A 12,500-nucleotide genomic window follows, 5' to 3' on the forward strand; every position below is an offset into this window, starting at 1 on the left:
AAAAAATATTTCTCTATGCCTTAAACATTTATAATTCAAATCGACACGACTCCGAGACAGGAAATACAGACTAAAACCGTAGACAGAGTAACTAATAGACCCAATGACGATACCTTTCTCACTTACACAAGAAAGAGAGCGAAAATACCATAACAAATGCATAAGACAAAGACACAAATACCCAATTTTTTGTCCCTTAGTGTGTAACCTGTTTTTCAAGATCCGCAACTTGAGTTGCGAAACAAACTTTGACAGTTCGTGCCTTCATCGTGCTTGGTGTTCGAATTTTGGATATTATTTAGTAAAAAATCGATACGAGTACATTGAAAAGACGGTGAAATTATCTTAATATAGACATCGAAGTAAATAGAATGGTGCGTTGTCGTGTTATTGCATGTATAAGCGATAGTGAGAAGAAAATTGCCGGTGTGTCTTTTCACGCGTAAGTACGACTTTATTGTCCTTATTTATAGTTTCTCAGTGATGATTATTTATACTTTAGCCTAAAGTAACAACAATTCGCGTTAAAACAAGGAAAATATTAGCGTAATATCGATTTTTACATTCAATAACCTATAAACATCAACAAGTAAGTGTTGCCAGTGTCGGGAAAAATAATACCCCGATCATCAATAAAAAATATTGATTTGACAATATGGCGAAACTCGAAAGTAAATGCATATGAAATCCCATAATAACCCAGTGTTTCGGGAAGACTTCGGCATCGAAAACATATTTTAATTTATTATTTCTCATAGTAATAATTGTGATTGACATAAAATTACACTTATAATTTTAGAGAACCTGAACTACCTTAATTATTATTAACATATGTTTATCGATTTGTTTCCAGATGATCCAGACCTACGTAATTAATGGATCGAAGTGGTAGAAAAGATTGGATTCTCACAAAATATTGTAAAATATGAACAAGCCAATGAAAAAGTAAGAAATGTGTTTCGTCATCAATAATCAATCTGCTTATATTTTTTGTATCTACTAAATTGATTATAAAGACAAAAGAAAAATCTCATAACTGGTTTTATTTAATTGCTCCTAAAAATATTTACCCTTTCCAAAACATCCGGGAGCTCGGATACTGTGGCAACATTCAACTTATACATTGACAAACTATCTTTGTCTCAGTCGCGGTTACAGAGTACCTTTGTCTATTAGTTTCTCAGTCTACGACTAAAACAAAAAAAAAAAAAAAAAAAAGTGAATCATTGATTGAGTTGCGTCATCGGCCATAGTTTGTACTCATAGAGGAAGGATGTATAACTGAGATAGAGTGGCTACTCTGTGGTAATAAGTGCATGTATGGAACGTGCTGCCATCTGCAACTTTGTAGGATAACTAATGCTTTAAAAGGGGAAAATATATATATATAGCTATGCAGTATGCATATCGACATTTAGCACCAGATATGGAGCGAAAGTATATTTACAAAAATATTACTAACACCAAGAAAAGCGTCGTTTTCGTGACAACACTCTTTTTGTGGCGTTAGTAATATTTTTGTAAACATACTCTCACTCCATAAGTTGCCTTGTAAGTTGAGTAAATAATAAATAAGTAATGAGGGCAACCAGGGGTGAGAATAAAAAACAATTTCTTTAGCAGTATTCACGTTTATTAAATTGAAATTGAGATTTATATAGGTACTATACACTTGCTAAAACCTCTAAAATCTGCTAAAACCAAAAGTTTTAGTTATTTCAGTGCAGTCACTGAAATAACTAAAGCTTTTGTTCTAAATAAATAAATAAATAAATCATTTATTGCATAAAAACATGGTACATACAAAGATATTAAGATCAGAATTAAGGAACATTCATGTTTTTACTATAACTACATAGCATACAATAATTATTATTAATTGACATAATGAATGAAAATGATTAGATATTTATAGTAAAAATACGAGTCAGGAGTATTGTCATTTAAAATTAGGTTATACATAAATCATTAGTCATACAGTCAATCAATTAATATCAATATCATTATTTTATATTATTTAGACATTTTTCATATCATACAGAAATTCATTTAGGTTGTAAAAACAATTCTCTAATAAGTAGGTATTTATTAAATTTATTTTTAAATCCTGGAAGAGGAACCCCTTGCAAGTCTTTTGGGATTTTATTAAATATCTGAATACCTATATAAGGAACATTTTTTTTGTACAAAGTTAATTTAGGCCTCGGTAAAAACATACATTAAAACATTAAACATACATACATACAATAAAACAAATTGTTTGGATATCTTGTTAATTTTCCAATTTCTTTATTAGTTTTAAAATATTGAGGATGTTTTTTTATGAAAATACAAATTTCTTTGATATAAATACATGCAAGAGGCAGGATTCTCAAGTTTTTAAAAAGTTCTAAGCTTCTAGCGTGTTTTCTCCTCCGTTGAAAACTCATGATCACAACGTTCACAACAGTTAACAATAATAAAACAAGTAACAAAATCACAAAACAAAACTTAACCAAAACAAAAACTTAAAAGATAACCAGATATATTTAACAAAAACAATTAATGAGATAACCTCGAAATCGCATCAACGTCCGTCCGAAAGTTGAAAACTATGGTTGACAACATATACATCCTTCCTCTATGGTTGACAATGACAGTCGCACATCATTACAAGATGGCGGCTTTTTTTTAATTTTAGTTATACCACTCACCGCCCGCGTCGCTGTCGTCTATGCGTTTACATGACAGTTTTGAGTGTGCCCCCCCTGTTTGTACTTTGTAACGTTCGTCTTGTTCAACGAATATTTGGATTGTGAATTATGCCGAGAGGAATAATTAGATGAGTGATAATTGAGACGTATATTACTGGAAATTTTACGTAGAATACGTTTATGATATTGGTTTTAGGGATATTTGAAGAATACTCAGTGAAAAAGTGTCTCAACTTTTCAGTGCGGAAGACGCAAAATGGCGCTTTTTTTCTTGTTTGTGAATAATGGATATTTGTTATTATTCATAGTGAAATACGTTGTGTTAAATGTGTGAAAATATAAGTGAATGTATTTGGCAATCGTGTAGTGATATGAAAACGTGAATATGATCATTTGATGACTCACCATTATCATGTAAGTGTTAGTAGGTATGTAAGCAATTAAAATTAAAACAAAAGAAAATCAATTTTTTTATAATTTTATAGAAAAAATATATCGTCATGATTACATTTTTATGCTATAACTAGTTTCTTCCTCTTTCCAAAAATATATCATACATGGCATATAATTATAGAACAATAGGGTAAATAAAATTTTCAAACTCGGTAGTCATAAAAAAGCTAGATTTCGTAAACTACCTCGACATACTTGGGACGCATAACATCTGTGCGTATGACGCTAGACGGGTTAACTTCACACTTCACAGAGCAAGTAATAGGTATAGGAAGAGACGGCACTCAGTACTTCGATTTCGAGCTCACGCACACATATGCATATTGTATTACTTAGGTTAAGTCTTATATACCAACCTATGAAAAGTTCACGTCAAAAATGATCCACATTGCTGCCAACATTTAAAAGTTGAAGTTGCTAGTGATGTCTCTTTGAGTACATATTATCGATAAAACTTCATATCGATATCGATAAAATTTTCGATGCTGGGTAACATCACTACTAATTCTCATCCTTATTCAAATTTATAGGAAATTAAAAATAAAACACCAACAATGTAGATCAATAAGTTTATTATAATATAATAATAATTACCTATATATAACATTTTTATATAATATTAAAACTCACTATTATCAGCAAAAATGGATAATTCCATTTGAATTTTGAATTTTACTGAATATCTTTATTTAGGCATGTAGGACTTAATTCGGCTTAAATATTATGTGAATACAACTAGATTCACATTTTATACTTTTCCTTGAAATATTTTGCGGGATTTCTATTTTAAAATCTCATTCTAAATTTCCAATATATTGTTGCCGTTCGGATCGCCATATTGGAATTGTAAGAAGTCGTTGTTTTCTTTGGACAAAACAATAATAATATTATCTCCTCTCCAATTGATTCTACAGCCAGAACATGACGTAATAGAGAAGTTTTCTCGTAAAAATTATTATTTTTTATATCTTCCTTTAATAGAACAGTCATTGGGTATATATTGCAAATACTTAGTCACAAATCACATTAATAATTATTATCAATTATTATCTACACAAAGATTTTAACATTGTTTACACATAACACTTTTTCTTCTTCTTTCACTTTTGGCAGAAATATAACAAATTAAAAAATTCAATGTACTGTACATTAACTGAGTAAATAAGTAAGAAAATCTACGATATACGAAGAACAGATTTTGTTTATCTTCCACCAAAACAATTAATAAAACGCCATTTTGAATTCAAATTTCAAACAACAAATCAACATCAAGAGGTTGTCTATGCTTAAGTCTTAACCATTGACAAGAAATCGAAGAAAGAAAGAAATAATTTATTAATGTATTAGCTTAAAATTAAAATATACAAAAATAAGGTTTAAAAAAAAATAAGAAATAATAATAAATAATTAAAACTAAAATATTAAATCTAATATTAAATGATTACATCGGAGGGGCCAACATTAGAAATGTTTTTATTTTTTCTAAAAGTTGGCAGAACAGACTCTCCCTTAGGTCTTTGAAAAGTACAAAATAATTTGAACTGTATGTCAATTGAATGAAGTTTAAAATTGCTTGATAATGGAAGCCTAACCAAAACGATGTTCTTAAGGACGCGTTTACGAATCTGACAAAAATAAGCAGTTTTTCGGTACATTTTGCGACAAAATAATACAAAACCAAATTAAACTAATAATTACTATAGATAGATTAATCCTTAACCCTCAATTCACTAGGTGAAATTTGCTAACATAAACAGCTTCCATGAGTCCACTGGACTCATATATTTTCTTGGCGTGTTTTTTTCAAATAAAACTCTTTTTTTTATTAAGTTTTTTTATTATTATTTTTAAATGTTTATTAAGGCACTACAAAAAAATAATAAAACTGGATAAACTTCTGAAATACTCTTAAAAATAAAAAAAAACTTATTCTAATAGTCTTAGAAAACAGAGTTATTTTCAAAGCCCTACAATAATGGCAAATATTTTTAACTAATGGCTCTTTTTAATTTTATAAGACTTCTAAAGGAATGCAAAACCGAAAATAAACAACAAAAATGTACGCTTCTATACAAAAAAATAAAACGTGCAATGGGGTATTGCCACCGATTGCAGGCAGCGACGGCATGCCATTTTTGAGCAACTCAAACATACAGGCTTCAGACATCTAGTGCCTGAATGTGCAGTCTTTGTTCTCTTTTTGTAATTACATGGATAACAATGCTTTCTTTCTGTCCTAGATAGCTTGTCTTCGGTTTCAGAGTGGCTCGCATCTTCATCATTCATAATTTGTGTGATCCATGATTCCAAAACAGAATCTGCCTGGTCTTCATTCATATTTACAACTTTATGTTGTTTTAGATCCATTTTACAAACCTACAACAACAACAAATATTAAAATACATATTTTTATATCATTAATACGACAAATAAGCAACATTTAAGAATCGTAACAAATAAATAAAATATTACTTAATTCACTAGTATGAGTCCATGGGACTCACTCGACGTAATAACTTACCTATTACGCAGCGCAGGCGCACGTCCTCTCGCTACCGCGGTGCCCACGTCACTGCAGGAAGGTACTGAGACGGTGGAGGAAATAAGTCACCAGGGGAAAAAAATATAATAGTTTGAAAGTTCGATGTGAGTCCAATGGACTCAGGTAGTGAATTAAGGGTTAATCTTTAAATGGTAGCAATTTTTTAGTCGAAAATTTTGGTTTATAATATTATAAAAAATATTTTCCGTTGCCCTTTCACACAAAATTGACAATATCGTGCTGAATAAAGGAACATTTTTCATGTATTTAATAAAATAAATTTAATGATTTAAAAATATTTTAAGTAAGCAGACATGTCCAACTCAAAAAGGTAGCAAAGAAAACTATCAAAATGTTACAAATAGGCTGAGAAATCAAACCTTATTTTTTCACATATTTAGTTGTAACGCGTGATACTTATTGGATTGAAATAAGGGTTATTTTACTGGCTCATCTTGATTTATTGCACAAAAATTTGTAATGAAATATTTTAGTCTGCGCTCGGCCGCCGTTGTGAGTGGACACTGTGACGCTTGTAAGCAGCTCCTCGTTTACGAAAAGATCACTGTACGAATACAAAATATTTGACCTAATAAACTTGATCCTTCACGCATTCATTTTATTTATAGATTTTATACTTATGGGATTATAAATTTCATATTTAGTTTCTGACTTGATGGAGTGACCTGAAGGTGTACTTCGAAGACTGCTACTGGAACTAATAAACGATTAGAGCTAGGTGTGCCGAGTTTGGGCTCATTTTGTTAGTTATGTTGAGACCTTACCTCCAGACTTGATGGAGTGACCTGCAGGTGTACTTCGAAGACGGCTACTGGAACTAATAGACGAGTAGAGCTAGGTATGCCGAGTTTGGGCTCGTTTTGTTAGTTACATTGAGACCATACCTCCAGACTTGATGGAGTGACCTGAAGGTGTACTTCGAAGACTGCTACTGGAACTAATAAACGATTAGAGCTAGGTGTGTCGAGTTTGGGCTCATTTTGTTAGTTATGTTGAGACCTTACCTCCGGATTTGATGGAGTGTCCTGAAGGTGTACTTCGAAGACTGCTACTGGAACTAATAGACGAGTAGAGACTAGGTGTGCCGAGTTTGGGCTCGTTTTGTTAGTTATGTTGAGACCTTACCACCGGACTTAATGGAGTGACCTGCAGGTGTACTTCGAAGACTGCTACTGGAACTATTAGACGAGTAGAGCTAGGTGTGCCGAGTTTGGGTTCATTTTGTTAGTTATGTTGAGACCTTACCACCGGACTTGATGGAGTGACCTGCAGGTGTACTTCGAAGACTTCTACTGGAACTAATAGACGGTTAGAGCTAGGTGTGCCGAGTTTGGGCTCATTTTGTTAGTTATGTTGAGACCTTACCTCCGGACTTGATGGAGTGTCCTGAAGGTGTACTTCGAAGACTGCTACTGGAACTAATAGACGAGTAGAGCTAGGTGTGCCGAGTTTGGGCTCATTTTGTTAGTTATGTTGAGTCCTTACCACCGGACTTGATGGAGTGACCTGCAGGTGTACTTCGAAGACGGCTACTGGAACTAATAGACGAGTAGAGCTAGGTATGCCGAGTTTGGGCTCGTTTTGTTAGTTACATTGAGACCATACCTCCAGACTTGATGGAGTGACCTGAAGGTGTACTTCGAAGACTGCTACTGGAACTAATAAACGATTAGAGCTAGGTGTGCCGAGTTTGGGCTCGTTTTGTTAGTTATGTTGAGACCTTACCACCGGACTTAATGGAGTGACCTGCAGGTGTACTTCGAAGACTGCTACTGGAACTATTAGACGAGTAGAGCTAGGTGTGCCGAGTTTGGGTTCATTTTGTTAGTTATGTTGAGACCTTACCTCCAGACTTGATGGAGTGACCTGCAGGTGTACTTCGAAGACGGCTACTGGAACTAATAGACGAGTAGAGCTAGGTATGCCGAGTTTGGGCTCGTTTTGTTAGTTACATTGAGACCATACCTCCAGACTTGATGGAGTGACCTGAAGGTGTACTTCGAAGACTGCTACTGGAACTAATAAACGATTAGAGCTAGGTGTGTCGAGTTTGGGCTCATTTTGTTAGTTATGTTGAGACCTTACCTCCGGATTTGATGGAGTGTCCTGAAGGTGTACTTCGAAGACTGCTACTGGAACTAATAGACGAGTAGAGACTAGGTGTGCCGAGTTTGGGCTCGTTTTGTTAGTTATGTTGAGACCTTACCACCGGACTTAATGGAGTGACCTGCAGGTGTACTTCGAAGACTGCTACTGGAACTATTAGACGAGTAGAGCTAGGTGTGCCGAGTTTGGGTTCATTTTGTTAGTTATGTTGAGACCTTACCACCGGACTTGATGGAGTGACCTGCAGGTGTACTTCGAAGACTTCTACTGGAACTAGTAGACGGTTAGAGCTAGGTGTGCCGAGTTTGGGCTCATTTTGTTAGTTATATTGAGACCTTACCTCCGGACTTGATGGAGTGTCCTGAAGGTGTACTTCGAAGACTGCTACTGGAACTAATAGACGAGTAGAGCTAGGTGTGCCGAGTTTGGGCTCATTTTGTTAGTTATGTTGAGACCTTACCTCCGGACTTGATGGAGTGACCTGCAGGTGTACTTCGAAGACTGCTACTGGAACTAATAAACGATTAGAGCTAGGTGTATCGAGTTTGGGTTCATTTTGTTAGTTATGTTGAGACCTTACCTCCGGACTTGATGGAGTGTCCTGAAGGTGTACTTCGAAGACTGCTACTGGAACTAATAGACGAGTAGAGCTAGGTGTGCCGAGTTTGGGCTCGTTTTGTTAGTTATGATGAGACCTTACCTCGGGACTTGATGGAGTGACCTGAAGGTGTACTTCGAAGACTGCTACTGGAACTAATAGACGAGTAGAGCTAGGTGAGGCGAGTTTGGGCTTGTTTTGTCTTCGAAGTACACCTTCAGGACACTTCATCAAGTCCGGAGGTAAGGTCGCCCTCTTTTGTCGTTGTTGTTGTTGTTGTTTGTTGTTGTTGTTGTTTATAATTTATTTAATATGGACCACGAAATTTATAATCATGAATTATTTTTGACGACTGCACGCCGTAACTGCACGCGTGCAAAGTTTTTTGACTTGACCTTGAAAACACGAGGCGTTAGTCGCGCGCGGCGTATGTTTGTATGTATGTATGTATTATGTATGTATGTATGTACATATGCCCTGCGTGATACGTGAATAGTATCTGAAAAAATTAAACAAGCAGAAACATCGTAGCCGGGATGCGAGACAATCGGTGCGCGAGGCTAGCGAAGACGGGGGGGCGTTGCGCGTGTGCAGCGAGACATTTGTACGTACGTATGTGTATGTACGTATGTGTATGTATCATTATTTCGTCGCTGTTGTACCGCGTCGCCCGTGTGCTCTGCGCTCTCCTCGTTGCCGCCGTTCGCGTGTCGGTGTGGGGTTGGTGTTTGGTGGTGAGTCTGACAGAGTTGTAGAGTAGTGTGTTAGTTCTATGAAATAATAAAAGACCCCCGAAGATGATGATATTGTAAAAGCGTTTGTGCATACGGCGCGATACAGTTTTTAATCTTTAGTGGTGGTAGTAGTAGTAGTAGTAGTTAGTAGTAGTAGTAGAAGAAGTAGAAATTAGTAACTGTAGTAACATTGCGTCTGCCGACGGTTTGATAGATTGTCAGTTTCGTAGATTGTATTTTATATGTGTAGTGTAATAAATAATATTACGCATCTTGATACACTCTCGGAGCGCAGACCGTGAAAAATATACGACTACTATTGAACGGCAGTATAAAATTTTTTATTGCTCACATCGCACACGTTTGTGATGTACCAATGGGCTTTTATCAGATGTTTATATGTGGTCGCAATTTTCGATCCTTCCACTCTCCGTGCGTAGATTGATCGTTTGCGTCATAAAAGTTGATCGATATTAAAATTTTTCCTTCGCTTGATGCGAATGGGAATTGTTAAGGGGTGTCTCGTTAAGATGATACTTTCAACGATTTAACTGACTGTGTTCAGATTTATCCACGTGTGCGCGCGCGCGTGTGTGAATAGTGTGCGTGTGACGGTCGCCGCCGTTGCATATCATGTTATTTAAACACGCCGCGCGCATATGTATGTATATAGAGAAGCGAACGTCGCGGCGGCATCGTCGTGTCACGTTTGAGGCTCTAGCGGAAGCTTTAGTTAGCTCCCTGGTTGATCCTGCCAGTAGTTATATGCTTGTCTCAAAGATTAAGCCATGCATGTCTCAGTGCAAGCCGTATTAAGGCGATACCGCGAATGGCTCAATATATCAGTTTTGGTTCCTTAGATCTTACTCAGTTACTTGGATAACTGTGGTAATTCTAGAGCTAATACATGCAATCAGAACTCTGACCAGTGATGGAATGAGTGCTTTTATTAGATCAAAACCAATCGACGGAGGGCCTGGCGTCTGAAGTCGTTAATTTTGATGAATCTGGATAACTTTTGCCGATCGCATGGTCCAGTACCGGCGACGCATCTTTCAAATGTCTGCCTTATCAACTTTCGATGGTAGTTTCTGCGACTACCATGGTTGTCACGGGTAACGGGGAATCAGGGTTCGATTCCGGAGAGGGAGCCTGAGAAACGGCTACCACATCCAAGGAAGGCAGCAGGCGCGCAAATTACCCACTCCCGGCACGGGGAGGTAGTGACGAAAAATAACGATACGGGACTCTTACGAGGCCTCGTAATCGGAATGAGTACACTTTAAATATTTTAACGAGGAACAATTGGAGGGCAAGTCTGGTGCCAGCAGCCGCGGTAATTCCAGCTCCAATAGCGTATACTAAAATTGTTGCGGTTAAAAAGCTCGTAGTTGCATTTGTGCGCCGCGCTGTCGGTGCACCGCATCCGCGGTGATACTGACACGTTTGCGGAGCATATCGTCGGTGAGCCGGTCGTTAAAAGCCGGTTCAATATCAAAATCCTATCGCGGTGCTCTTCAGTGAGTGTCGAGGTGGGCCGACAATTTTACTTTGAACAAATTAGAGTGCTCAAAGCGGGCTCAAAATGCCGCTTGAATATTTCGTGCATGGAATAATAGAATATGATCTCGGTTCTATTTTGTTGGTTTTCAGAACTCCGAGGTAATGATTAATAGGGATAACTGGGGGCATTCGTATTGCGACGTTAGAGGTGAAATTCTTGGATCGTCGCAAGACGAACATCAGCGAAAGCATTTGCCAAAGGTGTTTTCATCAATCAAGAACGAAAGTTAGAGGTTCGAAGGCGATTAGATACCGCCCTAGTTCTAACCGTAAATATGTCATCTAGCGATCCGCCGACGTTACTACAATGGCTCGGCGGGCAGCTTCCGGGAAACCAAAGATTTTGGACTCCGGGGGGAGTATGGTTGCAAAGCTGAAACTTAAAGGAATTGACGGAAGGGCACCACCAGGAGTGGAGCCTGCGGCTTAATTTGACTCAACACGGGAAATCTCACCAGGCCCGGACACCGGAAGGATTGACAGATTAATAGCTCTTTCTTGATTCGGTGGGTGGTGGTGCATGGCCGTTCTTAGTTGGTGGAGCGATTTGTCTGGTTAATTCCGGTAACGAACGAGACTCTAGCCTGCTAAATAGGCGTCGTCATTTAGGTGTGCGCGGCTCTCGGGTCGCGCAACTCACTGGCGGCGTATTAAAATTCTTCTTAGAGGGACCGGCGGCTTTGAGCCGCACGAGATTGAGCAATAACAGGTCTGTGATGCCCTTAGATGTCCTGGGCCGCACGCGCGCTACACTGAAGGAATCAACATGTTCTCCCTGGCCTAGAGGCCCGGGCAACCCGTTGAAACTCCTTCGTGCTGGGGATTGGGGTTTGCAATTATCCCCCATAAACGAGGAATTCCTAGTAAGCGCGAGTCATAAGCTCGCGTTGATTACGTCCCTGCCCTTTGTACACACCGCCCGTCGCTACTACCGATTGAATGATTTAGTGAGGTCTTCGGACCGACACGCGGTGGCTTCACGGCCGTCGGCGTTGCTGGGAAGTTGACCAAACTTGATCATTTAGAGGAAGTAAAAGTCGTAACAAGGTTTCCGTAGGGGAACCTGCGGAAGGATCATTAACGTAACGCACTGCGCACTCTCGCACTACTCGCATACGCGCATCGTGTGTGTGTGTGTGTGTGTGTTTGTGTATAGTACGAACAAGTGTCGTGGGACGCGTGAATGTGACTGCATCCGTTAAAAAAAAAAGAAAAAAAAAATACGAATACCTCTAACATGTCAGTGTATGACGTGTTAGAGTGATTCGCGAAAGCGCGCGGTACATATTTTAACCTATGTACACACACGCAAACGTTACATAAAAGAACCACGCACGAAACACTTTGAATAATAATATTATAATATGTAATAAACTATTACCCTGAACGGTGGATCACTTGGCTCGCGGGTCGATGAAGAACGCAGTTAACTGCGCGTCATAGTGTGAACTGCAGGACACATTTGAACATCGACATTTCGAACGCACATTGCGGTCCGTGGAGAAATATCCAGGACCACTCCTGTCTGAGGGCCGGCTGTATAAAAACAACAATCCACACTGTTCACACACGTGTTTTCACGCGTGTTAGCATGTGACGGTTTAGCGAGCGCATTGTGTGCACGCTATCCGTTTGAAAATTTTACCTGTATTGTGTTCTACGTGTGCGCGACTCGGTGTGAAACCGTTGTGGACGCTTCTCGCGCGACGCTCGTATGACATGTCTCGTGTAGAATGTGTCGTGAACTGTTTCGCATATAGGCCGAGCCGCATTCAAAGCGCTCGTAGTGC

The 12,500-nt window shown here is 38.1% G+C and overlaps 1 long non-coding RNA gene and 2 other non-coding genes across 3 annotated transcripts; all 3 read left to right on the forward strand.

Moving 5' to 3' along the window:
- Window positions 1–20: 20 nt before the first annotated feature.
- LOC123695906 lies at window positions 21–1,033 on the forward strand. The gene is made up of 2 exons (XR_006752007.1): window positions 21–442; window positions 854–1,033. It is a non-coding gene; the product is annotated as an uncharacterized LOC123695906 (long non-coding RNA).
- Window positions 1,034–9,885: 8,852 nt separating this feature from the next.
- Window positions 9,886–11,790, forward strand: LOC123698194. The gene has a single exon (XR_006752377.1). It is a non-coding gene; the product is annotated as a small subunit ribosomal RNA (ribosomal RNA).
- A 298-nt stretch (window positions 11,791–12,088) lies between these two features.
- LOC123697784 lies at window positions 12,089–12,245 on the forward strand. The gene has a single exon (XR_006752271.1). It is a non-coding gene; the product is annotated as a 5.8S ribosomal RNA (ribosomal RNA).
- The last annotated feature ends 255 nt before the right edge of the window (window positions 12,246–12,500 follow it).

Source organism: Colias croceus, chromosome 1, assembly GCF_905220415.1.
Source record: "Colias croceus chromosome 1, ilColCroc2.1".
In the NCBI taxonomy this organism is placed as follows: Eukaryota; Metazoa; Arthropoda; class Insecta; order Lepidoptera; family Pieridae; genus Colias; species Colias croceus.